Source organism: Haliaeetus albicilla, chromosome 13 (genome assembly GCF_947461875.1).
Source record: "Haliaeetus albicilla chromosome 13, bHalAlb1.1, whole genome shotgun sequence".
Classification (NCBI taxonomy): Eukaryota; Metazoa; Chordata; class Aves; order Accipitriformes; family Accipitridae; genus Haliaeetus; species Haliaeetus albicilla.
In genome coordinates this window covers 14,380,105-14,403,227 of record NC_091495.1, presented here as the reverse complement: position 1 = coordinate 14,403,227, position 23,123 = coordinate 14,380,105, and the positions used below count along the sequence as shown (strand labels likewise).

At 39.6% G+C, this 23,123-nt stretch overlaps 1 long non-coding RNA gene across 1 annotated transcript in view; it reads left to right on the top strand.

The window, feature by feature from the left end:
• Positions 1-17,786: 17,786 nt before the first annotated feature.
• Positions 17,787-23,123, top strand: part of LOC138688830 (uncharacterized) — a 62,111-nt gene continuing 56,774 nt past the window's right edge. The window contains exon 1 of the long non-coding RNA XR_011327634.1: positions 17,787-18,016. This is a non-coding gene — a long non-coding RNA (uncharacterized lncRNA). The remainder of the gene's footprint in view (positions 18,017-23,123) is intronic.

Below are 23,123 nucleotides of genomic sequence, written 5' to 3'. Positions count from 1 at the left end.
AGCCACCTGATATTTGTAACATGCATGTGATTAACATCAATACTTTAAATATGCAGATATCATATACCCTAATACATATGATCTATAGATTGCTCTTACATCAACTGACTTACAGTACTCTACACCTACCAGTCATTAATAAATCCTCAGTCTGTGCATAAAACTAAATGTAATGGGTAGAATTGCAAGTGCAGCTTCTGATTATGTAAAAGGCATGGACAAAGTCTAGAGATCTTGTGTATGTGGGCTCTCCCATGGGGCACAGGCAAAAGAGATTATAGAGGGCTGCTGTGTAGCTGTCACACAGAGATGGGTAGGAGGGGGTCTTGTGTTTGCTGGTTACACAGCAGCTGCATCCTGTTGCTGTGGACCAGATACTGAACAGGACAGGAGCCTGTTGCTTGGTCTTCCCCCTTTAACCCTGGTTTGGTGCTAAGGAGATGGGTATTGTGATGGAAGTATTCCAGCGTTACGAATGAGGTGTGCCACAGCTAGAAGCACAGCCCCAGGTAATAAACAGTGGCAAACATACCTTGCTACGGCTCTTCACAGTTTTGGGGCAGCAGTGAGTCCCCTGGGGTTACAGGGCTGAGGGGGATACAGGGCAGTGGCAGAAGTCTGGCGATGGAGAAGGAGACTGAGGAGAAAGAAGCTGGAGGGAAAATCAGAAGTGCAGATCCAGCCTTCTGCTTGCCAGCCGTGCCTACACCTCTGTACTGGTAAGAGGGACAGTAAGATGAAGGTACATTCATTTACTTAGTGTGAACAAAAATCAGATGTCAAATGGAAGGAGTGTTTAAAAGCTCTGTGCTTTTAACTGCTTACCTGGTAAACTGATTGTACCCTGGGTAGATCTTTAGCATATGTTTTCTTTTCCCACCCTCTCAGAGCACTCCCACCTACATGCTGTCATTGTAAAGTTTTCGGGGTGAGCACCTGTTTGTACCTAATGCCGTGAATCAGTCTATGCTTCAGGCTGCTGTGTGGTCGGCCTTAGAAGGATGTTGGTATTCTTGGTAACTTGTTTTTGATTGAATCAAGGATGAATGAGTCAGATAAATATACACAAAACGTTACTTGAATTTGCAGGACACAGGAAAATTTTTCAATAAGGTCAAGCAATCCAATGCCATATTACCAGCTAAATGTAGAATCAGTGATGCTTTGAACAAAAAAAATATTTATAAAGCAGACTGATAGTGGTGCCAAATCACTCAAAACCCAACAACAACAACAACAAAAAGGAAAATTACAAAACCCAAAAAAGAGCTGTCTGAGGGAGCTGGGGCCCAAGGCAAGCTACAATTGTTTCCCCTTTTCTGGAGATAGAAATACCTTTGTCTCAGAGGAAATAGAGCAGACATTCTTTGTAGCTGATTTCCTTCTGACTTCCTCTGTGCTAGAGATGCCTATTTTCCTAGAGCTTTTTTAGAAACTGAATCTTTCTGCTGTGATTTCACACTTCAGCAGCTTAAGTTCAGCTAGTTTTCTGTGATATCAAATTTTGCTTATGTTAACAAAAAAACCCCCTACCTAAACTTCACTTTGCTTTCCCTAGCAGACCATTTCACCCACTTCAGAATATTCATGCGCTCCAGCTTGTGCTTTCCTTTATGATCAAGCTGAGTACTTAGGTTGCTGGTGGCAAAGTTCATGTTTGCATTGTTTTCTCCACTGTTTAGTCTGGCATCTGTTTCAATATCACTGCTTTGTGTTAGAATTAGCAGGGAAAAAAAGAAGAGTATTTATGCAGTACAATAAGTTTTTGTAATCATTTCCAGATGGCAGATCCCATCCTTTCTTTTCTTATGATTCACTGAAACTTAAAACACTATGTAGAGTGTTCTGAAGGTAAAGAAATAGAAATAAAAATCACCTCAGGGAGAGGTTGGTATGACTTGCTTTTCGTGAAAATCTGTCAAAGGAAAGGAAACTTAAAAAATAAGATGGGAATTGGTAGTCACTGAAGGAGGAATTTATTAATCACATTGAGTGCAGAAAATGGCCTAGTAAACAGAATGATGATAAGGTCATCTTTACAATATCATAAAAATGGCCCAAATCCATAGTCTTTTCTTCAGTCCTTGCCCAGATGAACCACTTAAAATCAAATGTATTAACATGCTTGTCCAATGTAATTTTCTCTCTGTTAAGGAAAATACAGAATTTGTTGAGTTCACGGCAGAAGGCTTACCAGGGCTGAGTTAGCCAGCTCAGACGGCAGCAGCTCCTGCTGTAAGATCCAGGGAGACAGGCTCTGTTCCCATGTGTGAGGACTCATTCACGGCATGCTGTTGCTGTTTGGACATCTTTTCACTAGGCTTAAAGTTGCCTCCCTGAGGAGTCAGTAAAAATCCCCTTCCAGGCATGGGAGATGCTGAGATTCCCAGCTACCTGCTCCATCTCTTTCCCCAAGGACTGCACACCAATGTTTGGATTTAACCACGTCTGTTCTCTGGTTCTTGTAAGGGGTAGATGGCTACCTCGTGCCTTGTTGAGAGCAGGAAGATGTGAGCCCTTCGTGGACATGAAGGAGGAGATCAGAAAACTGTATAATGCTAGCGGCATTCAGCAGAGTGGGGCATCTGGGTGGGAAGAGGGACACAAGTAACAGTTCTGTCTGATAAAAGCCATTCAAGAAAAAGTGTAGTTCCTTACTTCCAGATGTTAAAGAAATACTATCTCTTGGCTGTTCTTGTAGCTCTTGGCCTCTGACTTTTGAGCATTGATACCATAAGTTCATTTGTATTGGCTAATACAGCGCCAAGAAATCAAGCTGAAAGGGGCTTTGTAACAAAGTTAATTTATTTTCCAATTAACGTCATCTCCATCAGCTTCAGAGATGATAAAATGACACACGGCTGCCATCCTACTCTTCAGAGTTTGGCAAGGGCTCACTTTCCTGGTGCTATGAAGAGGGAAAATGTATTTATTTCTACATGTGAGATTTATTTATTCCCTTTCGCTTTCACCTCCCATTCATTTATCAGTCCAGGAAAGGAGCATGTCAGTTTAAAACAAACAAAACACCTGATACGTGGGTGGCTCCAGACTCACTGCAGATCCCTACAGAAGCTTTCATTGTGAAATATGCCTGTTTGGATGTGGTGGAAGCTGAAAGTTTTGTGGATTCCTGCTCCCCTTCATTTGGGTAGCAGTGCTGTACACTTTAATTGACCAGCATGATTCAGTACATTTTGGTTTCTGTCCTGTTTCTTTTCGTGCCTCCCATATCCTCAGTACTCCTATCGTCTTCCAATCTAAAAGTAGAATCATAGAATCTCCCATTTAGCCTGCAGATGTATTTTACTTTACCTTTAGTGGAATAGCCAGAGAAATTAAAGGCCTTGGTGTTTAACTCTTCCATAATCTCACTTTTGCACAAGGCACATCATAAAGAGCTTTGCATGCATAGTACAGTCTGCTTGATCGATAGTTTTAAAGAAAAATAAGCTCGGTTAGCAAAGCCTGATTTGGTGACTTTGTGGCTGCTTGTGAGCTGGCCATTTGTGGGGCACAAACAGAACTACTAGCCTGGAAGGAAAGGAAAAAATAAAAACAAATGCAAATTCTTCATCATATTTTGTTGTGGAAGAGATGATTTGCAACATAGACCCAGTTGTCGCCCAAGAAAGACTCACTGTTCCTAACTTCTTGAAAGATACTTACTTGATAAATTTGCAGACTGTGTGTGGGCTCTTTTTTTTTTTCCTGGCATAGATCCTGTTAAATACACAGAGGGTCAAATGCTTCTCTTGGGCTTCCTTCACAGAGGCCAGCTGGAGAGCTTTAGCGTAACAAAGCACACTTTTCCCTTCTGCCATTCACCTCTTCGTGAACTGACAGTGGGCACTTGAGACCTTGTCTTGTTCTCGCTGACTGCAGACCATATCTCTCTCCTTCAACACACTGCCAAATGGAGGCCTTTCGGAGTGAGTGAAGAAGATATATTATTGAATGTGTCTGTCTTTGCTGTAGTAGAGTTATTTTCATGTCCATGATAGAAGGCGTTGCTGTGTGTCAGTGTTATTTCAAGTTAGGTTACTTTGGGGTATTTCAAGTAGATGAGCTAGTAGAATAATTTGGTAAAAGGAAGCCTTTCCTGAAAGTAGATGGGGAAAAGGTATCCAGTAGTTAGCAATTCTTGGATGTTCTGGAGTGTATGTAAGGATATCAGAAACTAAAGGGAAAAACTAGGGGAGAAGAGGGGAGCACTTTTGTGAGAGACTGGATCAACTGGGAAGATGTTACTGAATGGTTTGCAGGGACCTACCGTCACTGGATGCTACCCAAGTGTAATTTGAGGGTGTAGCTGGTATTTACCAGTATTTAATCTATTATAATTGCTGCAAGAAATGTATCTTTCTGTGATTGCACCCTGCTAGCAACTGTGAATTTGCCTCAGAAGTGCAAAATACGTATCGAAATGAAGACAAGGAGGACTTCAAGTGGAATGGTAAAAAAAAATTATTCACACAGATACCAAGACTTCTGTTGTATGTTCTTATCTTGTGTGAACATGCACCTTTCTGTTTCAGATGTCTGGGCTGTGGGGTTTTTTTAAAGAATGTCTGGCCATTGACAGTTATAAAGTTTCTCAGGATCTATCTTTCAAATTAAAAATGGCATCAGGAATTAAAGAAGCATCCCTAGGATGTATTTGTTGTGGCTCACACTGTTTTTAACAGCTTTCACAAAGGAAGGGGATTATCTCTTAGTGGTGCATATACAGACACATCCCAAAATGCAGTTCTACAGGTACCTTTGCTCCTTGGGGCATGCCAGGGGTGAAGTGTGTTGAAACAGGAGAATCTGAGATCTTTTCTGCAGCAGATTGTTGTTACTTTTTTAGCAGAAAAATCTCTGAACCCCAGATTTAAAACTTTGTGATGGAAGGCAGAAGAAATGTAAATATTCTCTATTAAATAAAGAATTCCCTGAAGCCTGCTGTGAGGATCAGTTTTGTAGGAAGAGACTATCAAAGCGTGAGAGGGGTAAGTGCTTCTGAGGAAACCAGAAGGCTTTACAGTTTGAGACTGCTTCAACAATAAATATGCAATCAGTTCAAATTATATGGCAAACTCTTAAATAACGTCAGTGTATTTTGGCATGATGGTTGAGTTTAAATGCATTAAGCTTTTCAGTGAGTAGTAATAATATGGCATTAGAGCATTAAGAACGGGATGAGCTTTGCCAAACCTTTGCTTTAGCTCGGTGCCTAAAGGCATGTTTAAAAGGTAATTTCAATGTGGTTTTAACTGGCTGCAGTACTAACCCAGGAAGGGCGAGGGAAAATCTGGCAAGGGTTGCTGCAGTTTTGAGGTCTTAGATTTTTGGATTGCTGTCATAGTGGGATGCAGCTGGATTATTATATGAGCAGAGCTTTGTTGCAGCTTGCATGGCTGTAAAGTCAAAGGAGTTTCACAAGCAAAGGAAAAGCAACAAAATAGTGTATATACTACCGGTGTATGTATGCATGGGCCAGAACCTTTTATAGCAGAAGAAGATAGCCCTTGTGCTCCAGTACCTGCTAATGCTCCAGGCTGTGACTCTGCCACATGATGCCCTCTTCATTTTTAGAAAATACCCTTTTAGTCATTAATTGTAGGCAGAATCCCAATAACCTCTGGATCTGATGGTGGGATAAAAGCTATCATTCATCAAATGGTTATATATTATCTAGTGAATAGAGTCAGAAAGAGACAGGAAGGCGGTTGGGGGGGGGGAGGAGGTCTGGCCTCCATGGCACAGTGTTTAGTCGGTGTTGAAGGGAAGCAGTTCCCAAGACATTTTGTAGCTGGAGCCTAACAGAGCCTTAGGCTGAGACTGTGATTCAGGATGGTCAGCGTTAGCCTTGGGAATACCGCTTTGGAAAATTCTTAAATTGGAAAACCAAACCCCCAACTGAAAACATGTTTTGACCTTCTTTTTTTTTCTTAAGTATTCGTATTTGAGAGCACAGGAAAACAGGCTTTCCATCAGATTCTGATGGCAGAAGTGATATAAGGGTGATCATATCTGCTTTTATGCAAAATTTCAAATTGATGTTCTACATTTTAAACTTTAATCAGGTTCACGCTGTGCTTTAGTTGATCTGTAGAGTGAACTGCCTCATGACCAATGCAATTGTTGACTGCTTTTCCATCATGATACTGGTGGATGCAGTACTGCATTCATCATTCAAAGTCATTTTCATGGTCTGGTCATCACAAAATTACACTCAGAACAACAACTTCTCCAAGAAACATTTTGAGAAGCTCAAGGTCAATCTTTAGTTTTTTCCAGCTTAACGAAAATTTTGTAAACTTCTTAGTTAATGATCCCACACAGAATCTCTGCACTCAGCATTTGCAGCTGGCTGTAACATGACCTGAAGTGTTTGTACTGATTTGCAACTTCTTTGGGTATGATTTTTTAGCTGACCTGAATGAATAGTCTACCAGGGCTCTGAAATGTTGGAGGGTGACCTAATGTCCACCTCTACAGTATCAATTCAGTCTTCCAGCTTGCACACTCAGCAAAGGGAGTGCCAGCACCTCCAGATTCTATCCATTTAGATCAATTTAATTTAATTTAAAAGAAGAAATTCCACTGTCAGCATTATTTTGTTTATTGTGTTACCCAAATTTCCATGTGGGCTATTGTATTCTGAGTATTGTATTCTTCCTAGTTATTCAACAGGACATGATATTGTATTATCTTGAGGAGTTTTCCTATGGGCATTACCTGGTTTCACCAGGGGTTCCTTTAGGCATGTGGCTAGACTAAATGCTAAATAACATTGGCAAAAGGGTCCTCAGACCAAAGAGTCAAGAATTTCCCATAATTTCTAAAATTATTTTGGACTCTTCCAGGACATAAAATCCTATAGAAATATAGGCCACTTAAGAACTGCTGAGGCCATGTTGTACATTTAACCCATTTTCAGATACTTTGGACTTTTTAGAAAATTTTCCATTATCTGAAGCCAAATTCATGTGGAATTCTTGTATAAAATACTTGATGGATATTTTTATGAAGTCCAAATTAGTGCCAAATACATTTTTTTAGCAAGCTGTTTTACCAGAGAGACCTCAAGCCTTAGCCAACACCTGTGCAGTCTACAACATATTCACTTCGAATTCTAATCCAGAGAATAAAATGTCTGTGACTTTTGCAGCATCCTTTTATGGGATAGTGTGGCATTTTGAATTACTGCTTCTTTAGTGAGAAGTACCTTGAAACATGTCCCTACAGTCCCACAGCATAAGAGAATAAAATAAGATAATAATGAAAAATACAGATTAAATGATGTTGCTCTCCAAGCCTCAGATTTTCATTTCTCCACTTTGAGGGTAATGTTTTAACATTGCTTTGTTAGTGATATCTATAAAGATCATGTTTATACATCTATCCATCTATCTGTCTGTCTAGCTATCTATTTATCTATCTGTCATGACTGGTAAATCAACTATACAAACACTTGATCTGAAAAGAGACTACTTAGATATTTCATGGCCTATTTAATACAGCTATAAGGACATTTCATATGAGAACATATTCTTCAAAGCTGGCAAAGGAATAACATATCTCACAAAATGACAGAATAAGGGCATTACTGCTGAATGAACAACATAAAGAACTAGGAGGATAACATGCCAGAGATGATTTACAGATACCAGAACACTGCTGTAACTGGAAATTTTTTTGCCTGCTGAATGCCTTATAGAATTTTCTTCCACAAGGTCTGGATTACATTCTTTTTTTAACACAACATCTGGGTAGAAAACCTTGTTATAGACAGGATGGGTTTTGAGAAAAATTGCTTCTTTCTGTTGGAAAAGCATCTGTTGTTTTATGCTACAAGGAGGCTTCTGTGGCTGTACATCTTATATGACTGTGAGCTCTTTGGGGCAAGGTCTTTCATCTTTCTCAATGTGTAAGATATACCTTACACAGTGGGGCTTTGTTCATCATTGGTCATCTTTTGTTTTGTCTACATTGAGCCCTTTAATGAAATACGGAGTCTGCTTGTTTGGTATGCTGCGTGGCAGAGCTGAGATAGCCTGTTCCAAATGAAATGTGTGAAATGAACTCCCTCTTGGGGCTTTTGACATTTGTCCTTTCTTGCATGCTTCCATTTTATCTAAAATAAGTCATGTGGAGTGCAAGTACATGGTGGCTCTTCGTGGTGGCATGAAGAAATTCGTAACTTTCTGGATTTTACTTCAGTGAACAGAGATTTTTGCACCTTTTTTTGTCTTGCAAATGAAACAAGAGCAATCATCGTATAATTCTAGGAACACATTGTAGAGCACCCAAACCTTACCCTGTAACACCTGGTAACTAATGTACAGATGAAATAACCCATCTGAAAAGTCTGAGGGGTTCATCATAATGATGGCCAAAACAGAAATGGATGGGTTTCACAGGTACGCAGCCTATCTGTGAAAAACATGGAAAGTTCCAATTTTTTCATGACACTTTTGTCTTTATGATCAAGTCATTAAAAAATGCCCTTTAAATTCAGTTTTCTCTGGTTTTGTCCTTAGCTGTTCATCAGCAATTATGTTCCACTTTCTCCCAATTAACCTGAATTAATTGAAGGCAGTTCCTTTCTAGGCTATCTGAATCTGTACTTTCTCATTAGGAAGAAGACCCCCTTTTCACAGCTTGCCACTCAAGTTTTGCAGAAGTTACTGAACAGCAAATGGTGCATCAGCTAATTCCAACCTAGTGATACAATAAACAAGGCAACACTTTTTGTAAACAGATGATATTTGGGTAGTGCTCTGTGGTGTGTAACAGATATGAAGTCAAAACAAACATTAAGGAGGTTTCAGCAACACTCAAACTCAACCAGCTGGAATAGTGACTGCAGCAAGCAGCCAAGTTCAGGGCAAGGGAGAAAGATAATCAATGACCTGGTGGTGATGGGTGAGCTTTGGTGAAGCTAGTATGATGCCTATTTACAATAATGTGCTGTTATAGAGATCAGAATAAGTAAGTAAACAAACTTTAAAAGCAGAGACCACTATGAGAAGTTGAAACACTTCCTGCAAATGTCCCGGTTCTCTTTCAGGACCTTTAGTGCTCCCATTGCAGGTGGTAACAATGATTGCAAAATGGCAGAAGAGCAGGAAAGCTTTGACTTCTGTACAGCATTGCTCTGCTCTGCTTTAGCCTCGTGCCACTTCCAATACTAGAGAGGCCAATTCCCCTTCTGAACGTGTTGGCAGAAATTTTTTCCTCCCATTCTTTCCAATATGAATCTGCTCCGAACACAAAAGGAGTAACTTCTGGAGGAGGGGAGGGAGAGGCGAATGAAAATGCACATTGGAAAATTCTTCACAATTTTCATGAAATTATTCTTAAAGAAAGGACAAGGTAATGAAAGATGAAAGGGAGACAACCTGTGTGGACTTGAAGTGAGCATCACTCAGATCCGTTCCTGGGAGGAATTTCCAGGTGGATGTTGAAGCGCTGCATGATATAGAGGATATCTGCAAGTGATTTGATATCTAGCATGCAGAACTGAGCTTTAATCCACTCAGTGATGTATGGATAAGGACACCTGGCCAACATCTGGAAACACTTAAAACAGGATGGGGTCTGGTGCATTCTTTCAGATAGTTTTTGCCTATTACTGTTTCCCCAGAAATTGTTTCCTGTATGTGCTTTGTTTTCAAGTACATAAAAATAACAATTTGCTTTCCAGATCTCCATTTTGGCAGTTCAGAGAGAGGAAAAAGGTGTACAAGAGTAGATGAATAAGAGTCAACTGAATCTGCCCTTCAGAGCCTTTCAAGTGCTAAGCAAAGCACAATGAACTGATAAGAGGGCATGAATGAAGTAAGGATGCCGGCACTCACTAAACTGGGGTAACTGTCCCACTAAGGTTAGATGAAGTTGTCTTAACTGGGGGTATTAGTGTGTCCTACTTATAGCAAAACCGCAAATAGCTGCAGTGTGGAGTCTTCTTATGTTCCTATAGAAGTAACATAAAGCAGCTTTGGAAGGCCATTGTGTATGTGGTTGGTGAGGTTTTTTAAATATTCTAAGTTTTCTGATGTAGTTAATGCAATATTGCCCTGTGGAAAGTCAGAGAGGAAATAAATCTCTCCAGGTGGTATTCAGGAGAGCTTGTTCCTGGTGACATTGCTGCCTCTGAACTAGGAGCTGCTGTGGCAGTGGAAGGGTAGGATGGTGCAAATCTAATCGAAAAGGCAGAGTTTGTCCAGAGAAAGTCTTCTTTAGTGTTGAGATTTGCAAGGCATGAGGCTTGTCCATTTTTCAGTTGACCAAACTGGGCACAGGGCACGTGCAGCACTTTGTCCAAAAAGTCAGCCTGAGACACAGAGGTGGCTTTTGTGTTAGCCCCGAGTTTGTTGGCAGTACGTGGGTTTTAAGAATAAAAAGACTGCTGTAGGGCAAGAAATTTTTTTAATAAATTATTTGGTCTTTGAAGCAATTGTTTTGTGATTGCCTGGCAAGGACATCTCTGCCCCAGAGCTTTCCACTGATGCAAGTGGTGAGTACCCCACTGGTAAAAGACTTGCCTTTTGCTCAATTTTTAGGGATCCTGTGCTTTTAAAGTAAGGCAATCTGTCTTTAATAATGTTATGACACACAAAAGTACTGGGAACAAAATGATCTTTATTTTCTGGCCATAGTAACGTGACATGGGCCTGAGGTTCCAGCCAGTTACACTTTATCCAGTGGCTCTTATGGTTATTGTTATAAAGCTTTATCCTTGTTATCATCAGGATGGTCTTGAATTCATTTTTTCCTATTCTCACATGTTGCAGCCAGCATGGCCTGTACTGTTGTCAGACACGCTGGAATTGTATCGTGTGGTTTAAAGCAGATTCTGGGAGAAACTTCAGCCCACATAGAAAATCTTCTGACTGCTTTGCCTTATTCCAGTCTAAACCAACACCAGTGGTTAAAAAAAAAAGTCAATATGCAGCTGCATGTTTGCAAACTGAGCACAATGTACATGTGTTTACAGAGTGTAAAAAATATCCCATCTATTTTACTAGGCTATATTTACAAGCCACCAGGCACTTTCCTCTCTCCTGGGAGTTTGGAGATAGTCTTCAAATGATCCTTAGCTTTACAAGGCATGAAAATAAATTTGGAGCTAAAACAGGCAGATTCTTGGCAGGGTTTTTCTTTCACTCTGCCCCATGCAACTATCAGTGCAAACCAGGGCCAATGTCTTTGGCTGTGAAAAAGAAAGAGCTTATAAAAATAGTACCACAAAGTTTTGTGCGGGGTGTGTGGCCGTAGTCATGTTAAAAGAATAGCACAAGTATTATTACAATAAGCTCTCTATACAAAGAATTTGCTGAAGTCAAATGATCAATTTTTAAGAGTTAACATTTATAATAGGACTGGCCCATATGTTCAAAAATAATTGTTGCACTAGATGAGAAAATGAAAAATCAACCACTTCTAAGGATTTCTGAAGTGTTACAGTCAAATTCTCATCTCTCTGTATGAACTTTTTCTGACAGAGAAGAGCAAGGTGAGATCTCTCCTTTTGCGGTTACAGGGTAACAGCAGAGCTGCTTCCTGGAGACCAAGGCATTATCCAACCTGCAGATGTCTGAACCTCCGTGCATCAGGATCTGGCAAGCACATCCTTGCAGCCACACCCATGCCAGTCTTCTTCCCCAAGGGTCCGCCGCAATGAGGTGGTGAGAAGCAATGCCCCAAGTTGCACCCTTTCCAAAGACAGCAAGAAAAGAACTGAGAAAGGAAAGATCCCATCTTGCCCCAGGGAAATTGCGACAGCTCATTTATCTTCAGGGCCTTCTGCAGATGTTGGCAGTTTAAGCAAAGAACTTGCTCTTCTACAATTACTCCAGTCCTGTAAACAACCAATTTAAAATCAGGTGGATAACTCTTATTTTACAACACAGGAGAAAACAGAGAAATTGGGTAAAAAGATTAACCATAATAGTACTGTTCAGAGAGAATGAAGAATTGGAATATGGCCCAATATATCCTACATTCATCAGCAGTGAAAAACAGTTTATTTTCTATCACAATGATATCCTGCACCAAGAAACTGCCTCCTGAAGTGATGATTAGTTATGGCGGGGTAAAAGTTGCACATACATTTCAAGAGTTCTCTCAGTGGTTTGCATTATTCACTAGGGTGGTTTGAATTATTTGCTAGGGTGGGTAATAAAATATCATGCTACTTCTCATCCTGTCTGAACACATGTTTTCATTCTTCTTGGAAACATCTAAATTTTATTCAATATGAATTCTTTGTTATCCACCATAAGACCTTCTGTCACTAGAAATTTATTTTAAAGAATGATTAAGAAGTTTGAATGTTCCAATTCCTCCACAAAGCAAAAGGCAATACTCAAATTTGCTTCAAGGTGCACAGGATCATATGGTGAGTAATTTCCGCAGAGTCTCGGTTATTCTGGGCTGGCTGCTGCTAGACCAGCAAGGAAACATGGTAACGTTGATTAGACACTTTTCATCTGCCCGCCTGAGGACAGATGCGCCAATGTTTTCCTAGAACCAATGACATTTGGGTATCTGACAAATGTAAATGTTTTGAAGGTATGTGGCATACTGCCCTTCATACAAGCAGCGGCACAGTTTTACTGGTATCAGGCTTTAAGCCCCCCTGGACTTTTGCAGCAGCCCCGAAATGCAGCAGTTGCAGAAGCACAGCAAGAAGTAGCGTGCCAGGCTGAGAGCAAGGATGCGAAGCAGCCACTTTCCTGGGCACTTGGAGGCAGGGACGAAACAAGGAGTCAGGGGGCAGCGGGGGATCTGGGCATGCTGACCTGAGATGTTGTGCAACCCAAAGTGGGGAAAAAACCTATTTTGTGAGATCCCGCTCTTGAATAATCATACCAAACATCTCTTAATTCACGGGACTGCCATGGGGATCCTGGTGGGACTAAAGATATTTGTTTGGCCAAATGCTTGATTATGGGAGAAAAACAGATACAGAATTTGTTATGTTTTGAAATAAACCAAGAATTTCAGTCTCTTTCAAATGAAGCCAAAGCTCTTTGAAACAGCTTTCAAAAGTCAAAATAGGTTTTTCTGCAATTTCTTCTGTTCCCTCATTTGAAGGCAATGTTTCAGTTAGTTTAACTGCAGTCAGTACTTGTGTGGCTGGGAGCCAGCTGCCAGGAGGCTGTAAAGATTGACAGCAATTGGAGAGAAAATAGGAGAGGAAAAAAAGGACTATGCTTCTTCAATCTTTTTAATGAGGTGCAGCAAATTTAGAATGATAAATACATGTAGAGACTTGTTATTCAAAAGCCTACATTGACTAATTAATGGAAAAATCATGATTTATTTAAAGAGAAGAGGCAAGATTGGGAGATAAATTACTGCTCAGTATCCACTTGTATATTGTGCTTTCTATTTGCTGGGAATTGTTTCTATCAGCAGGAAGAATTAGGTATAATTAGAAAATTCTTGTGATGATTTGAGTCCTGGTTTATTAAAAAAGCCCAGGATGCTTTTGGCATCTGCAGGTGTTCTCAGTGTGGAAAAATCCTGGCCTGGTTAGTCCCTGCCATTGCCCTGTTACTAAATGCCTTTTATCAAAACAGTGATATCCTTGAGGGAGTTGCATGGTCTGAGGACCAGTCAATGAACGCACCAAGATAAGCATGTGTGAAACGAGTAGTGTGGTGCCAGCTCCAAAGTAGTCACAGTGCCATAAGCAATGTCCTGAGGTGTATATTAACTAAATATCGTCTTGTGAAAAATATCAGCGAGGCACCCTTTGCAGTTATACAGACCAACAGCAGTCGCTTTAGCTGTGAAAATCCTGTGTTTTGCTTTACACTCAGCTCTTCCGGACAAAAAAGAAAAGTGCATTTACTACCCTTTCTCAATTGCATTGTTTTTGCAGATTTTAAACACGAAGAGCTTTCCTGGAAGAGGTTGTTGGTCTCACGGAGGCCACAGAGGTGACAAAGGAGCTGTGTTCATCACCTTGGGGATGTCGCTCCTCATCTCTGCTGTGGTGAAGGCAGCTTTTTGAGCGGCCCCGCACCCAGATAGGTCCCTGCTGCTTGGCTGGGAGAAGGACTGCACCACATTTGTGGCTTCTCATGCATTCTTGTTTACAAGCATTACAAAATGCAAAGAGAAAAAATGCAACATGTTCAAAATGACCTTTTGAATTGTCAAGGTGAGCAGCTCACTATCATTTGGTCAGAAAAGTTTATTTGTATGCTCGGAGCTTTCTGTGTCCATATTTGTTTGTGCTTCAAGGGTTTGAGTCTAGTCCCAAAAGAAGCAGAGGGATGCACCCATTTATAGCTGCTTCAGTGGAATGGGGACAACTGGGAATTGGGAGGCAGTGAAACCCAAGAAAATATTATAACAAACTGCTCACCTCTACCTGGACTGTTTGTGCAACTACAGTCTAAAAAAACCCACCAAACCACATTTACAAATGGAAGCAGTGAAGTTATTCTATTGACATTTCATACGATATCAAAAGAACTTTTTCTGCATTTTCACGGGGGGGTGTTTTTTAAAGGAAATATTAATGAAATGTATTACAAACATAAGGTCTGCTTCTGCTTTTACTTTTCCTGTTAGCATCGAGCTGTTCCAATGCTGTTAAGGTCAATGGGAGGAGTATCGCATTGACAGGACTGGTCTGGACCCACAGAAAAATACAGCGAGTGCTGGCAAGGTGACAGAGGAACTGTGCTTAGTAAGGTCATTTGTAACCTCTCTATGATGTGAACAGCTGTGTAGTAGCTCTTTTGCAGAATCAGATCTATAAACCAGACATTATAACTACAGTATCCTGTTAGGCCATTGCTGGGAGAAGACTTTTTTTAAGTTTCTGGATTTGATAATTTATAACACTTAAAATGATTGAGCTTTATTTTCCAAAAACAAATGCCCCAAACTGTAAAATTGTACATTATATTATTTTAGAGTTATTATCTTGTTTCCTGTAGTTCTTCTTGCGGTTGCTTATCAAAGCTGTGATACAAAGGAGCATTTAGAGATGTACTTTAGTGCCTGCCATTCTAGAGTACTATTTAAACTTACTTTTCAATGTTTTTTTTTCTAATTAGAGATGCAGATATGAATTAGGACATATGGGCTGAGTCCAGTGCTATTGAATTCAAGAGTAAGAGTCTGACTTCAGGGTATGTTAAATCAGTCACTTTAGCCAAACACTGAAATTTCAGTGTTTTCTTGTGAAGTGTTGAAATGCAGGAATCAGTCTTAGATCAGATCCAGCTTTCTTGACTGTTTTTCATCAAGCCTTTTCAAGCCTTCAAACAGCTTCCGTTGAAAATACAAGATTTGTTACTGTCTCCAACACGAACAGAGTTGGTTAATTTCTGAGGAGTTGTAGTAAGAACAGTCTAGAAAATGAAACTCAGAAGTGAATATTCCTCTCATGTTGACAGTCTGCTTACAAAAACACAGCCTTGTGTGAAGAAGCGGTGCTCCATAAAAATAAGCACATACGCTATGTACGATGGTTGGTAACATTTAATAAATGCTGCAGTTTAGGCATGGAATGTATGATTTGTGAGAGTGATTTTCCTTCAGTCCTAAACTAAACGATGCTATTTCTTACGAACTTTCAATACAAAATCCCTGAAGGTTTAAAACTTTTGACTGATTACTTTTTTTTTTTTCCTGTTTTCCCTGCAGAATGAGCTTCAGAGTGCATAATTCTCACTCATGGACAAATTAAAAAGGGAAAAAAATGCCCTTTTTATAATAAATATTTTGTATCACAACAAATATTCACACAATAGAAGTATCGGCTAAGAGAGCTGGGAAATTGGACCTGAATATCTGCTGAGAGGTGAGCAATAGTAATCAACTAGCACATTATCTGAAAAGCAAATTATGCATCCAGCCAGACTAACTATGCTAAAATAAGTGGCAGGAGATGTCAAGATTTTTTTCTTTATGATCTCTATGGATATGTGTTGATTTTTTTTGGCACGGCCCCAGTCCTCAAGTGTATACAGTTGAACAAGGGTAAAAGGCAGCAGATTTTATTGATTCATAATATGGCTTGCTGTAATGTACTGATGCAAAACAAAGGGCTTATGTTAGCTATAAGGTAGTGTAATATATATTTAACTGGTATAAATTATAAGGTTGTCTCTCCTTAAGAGTATAAAATATAAGGCTGTTTCAGAGAGAGTCTGAAGTAAAAAATGATTAAAGCACAGTCCAAAGTAGACAAATTCATCAAACTCAGTTATTAAAAGAACGCAAACTTATGTATGAATTATTTGCTCCTGCTCAGTTTTACCGAAGGCTGCTAACGATTCCCAGTCCGAGATGAAGGGTTATTTTGTACTGAAGACAGCACCGTGGCATGTGATGTATTGCAGAATGGATCAGGTACCTTGACTCAGTTTTTCTCCTTGATGCTGTTTGCAGCCAAGCTTCCTAAGAGTGGGAAGCATCATTTTCTCTAAAAGTTGGGCTTCCTTCTGACTTAATACAGTGTGGGATTTGTATAGATCTGGGTAACTTCCAGAGATCCCTGTATCTCTCTATCTGTGCTGTCCTGAAATGTATCTATTAATGTCCTTGAGCACCAGCAGAGCTTGTGCGGTGGATGCACTGAACTGTCATGGTGCATGACGAGGTTTGTGTATGGACAGGTCACTGTGGCAGATCTGTTTTCGACATTGATCAAAATGTAGAATCATTGTCAGAGGGAAGTTACAGCATCCCTTCTGGGTTTAAATGGTCTTTACAGTGCCTTTAATGGAAGAGGCAATGAAGGCTGAAGACTGGAGTGGATGCTGCTGTGTAGCATCCAGCCTCTTGGCATGCCACGGACCCGCTACTTGGGGACAATCAGTGGGTTGCTCTGGGACAGGTGTAGGGCAATCAACTACACGAGACAAGACAGAAGCCCTTGGTTGTGCAAGGTTCATGATGAGCCTGGGGTACCAACATCTTAAACTGATTGTAGCCATCCCAAAACCTATGTTACCAATTCTAAGCAGCAAGAAGATAGTATTTCACAGGAAAAACTGTAATTTGTCACATGTACTAATAATTTTTAGGCTGGAATTGATATGTGACCAAAGTAAAAGGGCTCCAAACATAATCAATTGAATATAAATCCTGAAGTTATACACACAGCATGAAGCACTGTAGAATTTGCCAAACTAGCTATCTAAAATGTAAGTAAAAAGGGTTATGAATATCTAGGGTGAAATTTTGGCTCACTGAAAGGAGTGGGAATTCTGCCATTGATCTGAACAAGGCTAGAATTTCTCTCTCCTTAGACTCCCTCCCCTGCATCTTTTCATTTTATTAGCCATTCTGCTCGCTGTTTGCATGCATTTTTATTTTACATGGAGAGATTATATTATGTCAGAATATAATATTTCACAATTGGCAAGACACTCCCTGTTCTGCAACTGCAGTTGTAGCTGCCCATAGGGAAGCAGCGAGTGGCTAACGGCCAGCAAACTGCAGTATCGAGGTGGGGTTACAAGGGAAGCAGAGCAGCAATGGAGCAGAGGAGGAAAGGGGCCCCTGCCTTGCATTCTTCTATGTGAGAGATTCAGGGAGAAGCTGCAGCCATCTGTCCTCTTAGACACTTCCTTTATGTACTCTGCAATGGTAAAACTGGCTGCTGCAGTGGTCATTCAGGCTCTTTTTTTCCCCAGTCATTATCCAGAATGAGTTGCAGCAGTTTGAATCTTTCTCCAGCCCACTTTTTGCATGTGTTGACTGTGGAGCTGAGAGCCTGATCCTAAAGCTGAGAGGTAGGTGATCTGTGCTGCTTCTGCTGACCTCTTCTATAAGGGGTGTTTCATGCATGGTGTATGATACTTCACTGGTGACTGGGGAAACACAGCTAGTACCTGCACACAAAACACTACTTCTCTGGACCAAGTCCAGCTTTCTGACTTATTTCTTCCTTTGGCAGATCTTCCAACCCATCCATCCCTATTCTTACTTCTTTATAAGGGAAATGTTGCCTTTAGTAAAAGAAGAAATTCTGTGAAAAATACACTAGGTACGTTTACTGCTCATGTTTCTCTGCTAGCTTTTGTTAACAGTTTCAGGGAAGCTGTCTCTGAGTACAGAAGGGTTTCAGGAGGCAGGCCAGACCTCCAAAGGCACCAGCTAGAACGCTTTGTGCACCCCTTCGCTCACAGCTGTGGTCCCAACAAAGCTGCGGTCCTCAGTGGCATTGCACTGTATCATGTTATATTTGCAGTCCTTCTGGAATGCTTTTTTTCCATATACTTTATCCAGAGTTTGGTCATATATTATCTGCCTGACAACTCGACACCTATAAAAATTTATGAATTTGTATTAAAACCAATACTTGATTATGTCAGTGTTTATGAGGCTTCCCATGAGCCCTATATTCTTCAGTTGAATCTAGCTATAACCCCTCATAATAATAATAAAACAGGCCATATTTCACCATTTCTCTGTTAACATGACTCACTGCTAGCAATTACAGTAGCTACCAGCTCATACTTTTGTTGATTTTAAGGATTTGCTGCCTTGTAAGGGTCTTTGCTGATCTAAACACACATAGACATATATTCAGTGGCCCTCCTTAGCTGGGCTAGAAATAGCTGTGGGTGCATTTTTCAGTTTCCTGAGAACAACTTCTATCTACAGTTATTCATGCAAAAGTGTGTAGTGACTCATAATGAATGCATAATTGTGGGTTTATGTACTGATAATAAGAAAAAATTGACACCACTAGGTCCATTGTGTTTGCAAATGCTCTGGATATGGAGACCAACAAAAAATAAAGAAGAAAAAGCAAATATGCTGCTTCCTCCTGCAGTAACCCTCTTCTTATTTCCATCTCTTACTTGTCTGGATCAGCCTTAAGTACTTCATTCTGGGACTTGGTAGAGAACTTGTGTGGAATGCCAGCTGCAGCCCATAAACTTAAGCAATCTATGAGTCGTCTTCTGGCTTCTGCAAGGGAGGGTGTTTCACCTGAAGTTAATATTTTACAGTCTGGTTTTGGTGTTGTGCAATTCTTCTATCTCATTATCCAATTTGTAAAGTCAAACCAATGTATACAGTAAGACCATAAAAAAGAGCTAAGAATCTAGCATTTTAAATTAGAAGTCAGTGAGTCTGGGGGATTTCTAAGCTTTAATACTAGCAACGGTAACATACTACTACTGTTAGGGTAACTGTAAGCTGTACAACATGCTTGCAATATAAAGATTCTTACATCCTAAGGATGATAAAGTTGTTTTGAAAAATTAATCAGGGAAATAGCTTTTTATATAGATAAATATATACATATAATATAAAACACATCCACATTATCCTAATTTAGAATAACCTAATTACTACAGAGGAAGAACATGGAGGGGCACAAATAGTATATGTGAAACACTGGAGCAAATTTATTTTAATTTCCATTTCTTTACTTCCCATAACACATAGCTATAATATTTCTGTAATATGAGAACTCCACAGGGATAATTTTTGCTGGTTTGAAGGATGAGCTTGATAGAAGCTGGCTCCAGAAGTTATAGCTGTACGTAAATTTACAACTCTTAGCAATGAATATGTAATATATACACAACTTTTAGCCAACAGTTATATAGGATTGTAACATATTTTTTGGAGACATAGAACTATGATGATTCTTGAACTTTTTAGTTCCTTCTGTATCAGATTGTATCTCCAGGAAAAAAACAGATGACTTATGCCTAAGTTTAAATGATGCTGAAGTTTTAAATTTAACAGATGTAGATAATACCCATACTACTCCCCAAAGATTTTTTTCATGTCTCAAAATACCTCGTGCAACTTAATTGTCTCAAGATAGTGGTGTAAAACCCCTTCAGGATGGTAGGTGCTACTTTTCCAAGTCAGATTAAGTTCCACTCCTATAGAAAGCATTTATTGCATTTGCAAACCTTGAGATTGCTGGCAACAGCAGTATGTTGCATTTCGGAAGTCCTGCAGGACATATCCCCATAGCTTATACAAAAAGGAGGGATTTAGAAAATGGAGCAAAAAGGGAGAGAAATCAGTAGACTATTCTATAGGTGTAGACAACCCTATCATTCTTAGAAACTCCAGTGTTCTAGAGCAATCTTACAAACCTCTTCTGATATTTGTACTGCTAAAAAATATGGGCAATGTTTTTGAAAATGATAAGGAGAAATCATTTAAAAGCTGGGATCTAGATTCACAGGAGCGGTTAAAAATCATGTAGGTCAGGAGAAGGTGGTGGTTGCTCCATCTATTCCAGTAGAATAATTAGACAACCTTCCTCTTTTATTCAAAGCAGAGTTTGGAACCCATATCTTCCATTTTGTAGGAATATTTCCCAGATGGTCAGGTGGTCAGGATGTTGTAGACTAATTTCTGCTTTAAAGATTTCAGGAAAGGAGCTGAATGCACATTTTCCTTGCCTACATAGTGCTCTGACTACTGGGTAGAGAACACAGAAATGACAGGATTATTTCTTTCTCTTCCTTATCCTTCCAAATGTGATTGATTGTGAATCTTGCCTTTTAACTTCTTTTGAAAGTTTCCTGAGCTTGATGCAATTCTTGCCTGCAGTTCCTATGGTGCAGATATGGCAAGAGGTGGTGGCATTCACTCGTACAGATGTATACATCAGAGCTGAAATACAGCACACTCCAGCTTGTGCTCTCACTCTCTCTCTGCTACTCTCCCTGCTACAGTTAAAGTCAAGATAGTTTCTGCATGGCCGTGTGAAGGTCTTAAGGGATATTTGGATGACTATGCAAAGCTGACTTGCAGTCTAGCTATATAATTAGCAAATACACAATTTATTTCACTAACATAAATCATATTCCTTCATAGAAAGAAATAATCAAGTTAGTACCATTAAATTTTATAAAATATAAGGAACTAATTTCAAGGTCAAGATAGAAATGGCCTTCCTTTTAATTATTTTTCTATTACAGACTTCCTTTACTTTATTGCACTATAATTGTTAACCAGAGACAATTATAATTTAAAATACGATCCTATTTCCCTAGATAAAAACTGGAAAATTCAGTATTGGGCACTATGCTTTATATTTGCTAGTAAGAGCTTGTAACATCTCCACCTTGTGGCTGTTTCTCTGAGTAAAGAGCCGAGACTGCTGCATCTCAAATGGTAGGTTTTTTCGGCTCTGGGACTCCAGGTTCTCTGAACACAAATATCATACATTGACAGATTTTAGCTAAGAGATTCTTGTATGAGAAATGCCTGTTGTACTGATTTTAGACTAAAGTAAGTTCTTCTTTCATGCTTTTATCAGACTTTATTAAAATTTTGTATTTTAGACAACATCAATAATTAAAGTCAGGGATAAGCGACCACAGAAGCAATAAACATATATGAAGACTGAAACTGTCTGATTTGAAAAGAAGTGTTTCTTACATAAAAAATGCCATCAAATCAAATAATAAGTTGACCCAAGAGTTGGGTCAAGAAGATGAATTATCTTTTACTCATCAAAATATTTGCAAGTATCCTCATATTTGATGAAAAGAATGCACATTAAACACAAAAATATTCACTTTGTCGAGTGGGAAAGTGTTATTGTCCCTGTTTCACAAGGGGAAAGCTAACTGAAGAGAGGAAGTGCCCTTTCTCAAGGTCACAGAGCAAGACAATCATGGAAAAGAAGAGTAACACATACTTTCTTTTTTATGGTCCCTGGTGTTTTACTGTTAGCTCTGCCATCTCTCATCTTGATTTGCTATATTAATAATATCAGGAAATTGTCTGCTAAACGCTAAGAAACCTCAGATCACAGGTATTAACTCCCCATTAGTTGCAAAAGTTGAGCTGCTTTTTCTTTAATTTTTCAATTTGCAAATGTAAAAAAAGTGTCCCATGATATTCTGGTATTTTCCTGATCACAATCAGCCAGAAAAATTAGGACATAAGCTCTTTTGTGGTATTTTGTCACTTCCTGCACACACCAGAATTTTAAAATGCCAGGACAGGCAAATAAATGTTGTTATGTTATCTAGGCTTTCTAAAATGTCAGAAATACTTTGGCTTGGTATTTTAGGTGAAGGTGTCCCCACCTCTTATTTCCAAATTCCAGTTCTCATTGTAAGCATGATTTTATTTTCTCTTTATTTGTTATTTACGGCTACTTCACATTTCTCCATAGAAATCTTTCCTGGTTTTATTGTAGTCATTGTGACTTCCTCTATAGCCTATCATTTGCAAAAAGCTACTCAGCAGCCTTTTGTAATGCATCATATAAAGGGAGCATGACAAAATTATTTAACACAATGGCATGAATATAAGCAGCATCATTCCTTCTTTCTCCATTTGTAGAGATACCTTGCAGCCAGAAAAGCTGTATTAGCTTTGGTCACTGACCTTCTATTTTTTTTTTGGGGGGGGGGGGGGTTGTCCTCCTCACCCCACTTAAAGCAGTAACTTTCTTTAAAGAAAAAGTGCAGATCCTGTAACTGCTGTGGTAGGATCTGAGGCCCAGGATGCTCCGTCACACTCTGCTGATGTTTCTTTCCATCTCTGTGACTCATCCTGAGACAGACAGTGGTACCCAAAGTGACCTTTCTGTTCCCCATTCCTACCAGGCTGTGTCCAGTCCCTGAACTGAGAGGAACCATGAATGAAAATTAGTACTTGTCTATTAGTAGAATGAGATGTCTTTTTTTTTTTTTTTTTTTCTGTCAGAGCTCTTTTTTCTGTCCTCAGTGTCCTACTGAATATTTACCCAAAGAAGGTCTAACCTAGGAGGGCTCAAAGGCTCAAATATATCTCTTCTAGGTCCAGGCACCACAGGTAGCAACAAGACTGCTTCTAGTCAAGAGATTTTTTCCTATCTGAATAGCCTTCTGTGGTTGTATACTCTGAGAGCTGGTAACAAAAAAAAGATATCTTATTCTCCTATGTCAGAAGTGACTTGTCCCAGTGACGACATGAATAAGATTTTGAATAGCTAGAAAATGCTTGGTAATGACAGTCCAAAGTAGTCCGAAGTGTTGGAAGAAATGGCACTCTATGGGGAATGAGACAGACAAAAGATGAGCTGAGATATAAAAAAAATCTGACAGAGGAAAGGAAGAGAGTTTGACAACAATAGCAATAATATGTAGTCTGTACTTCCTAAGCAGGAGGTAGAG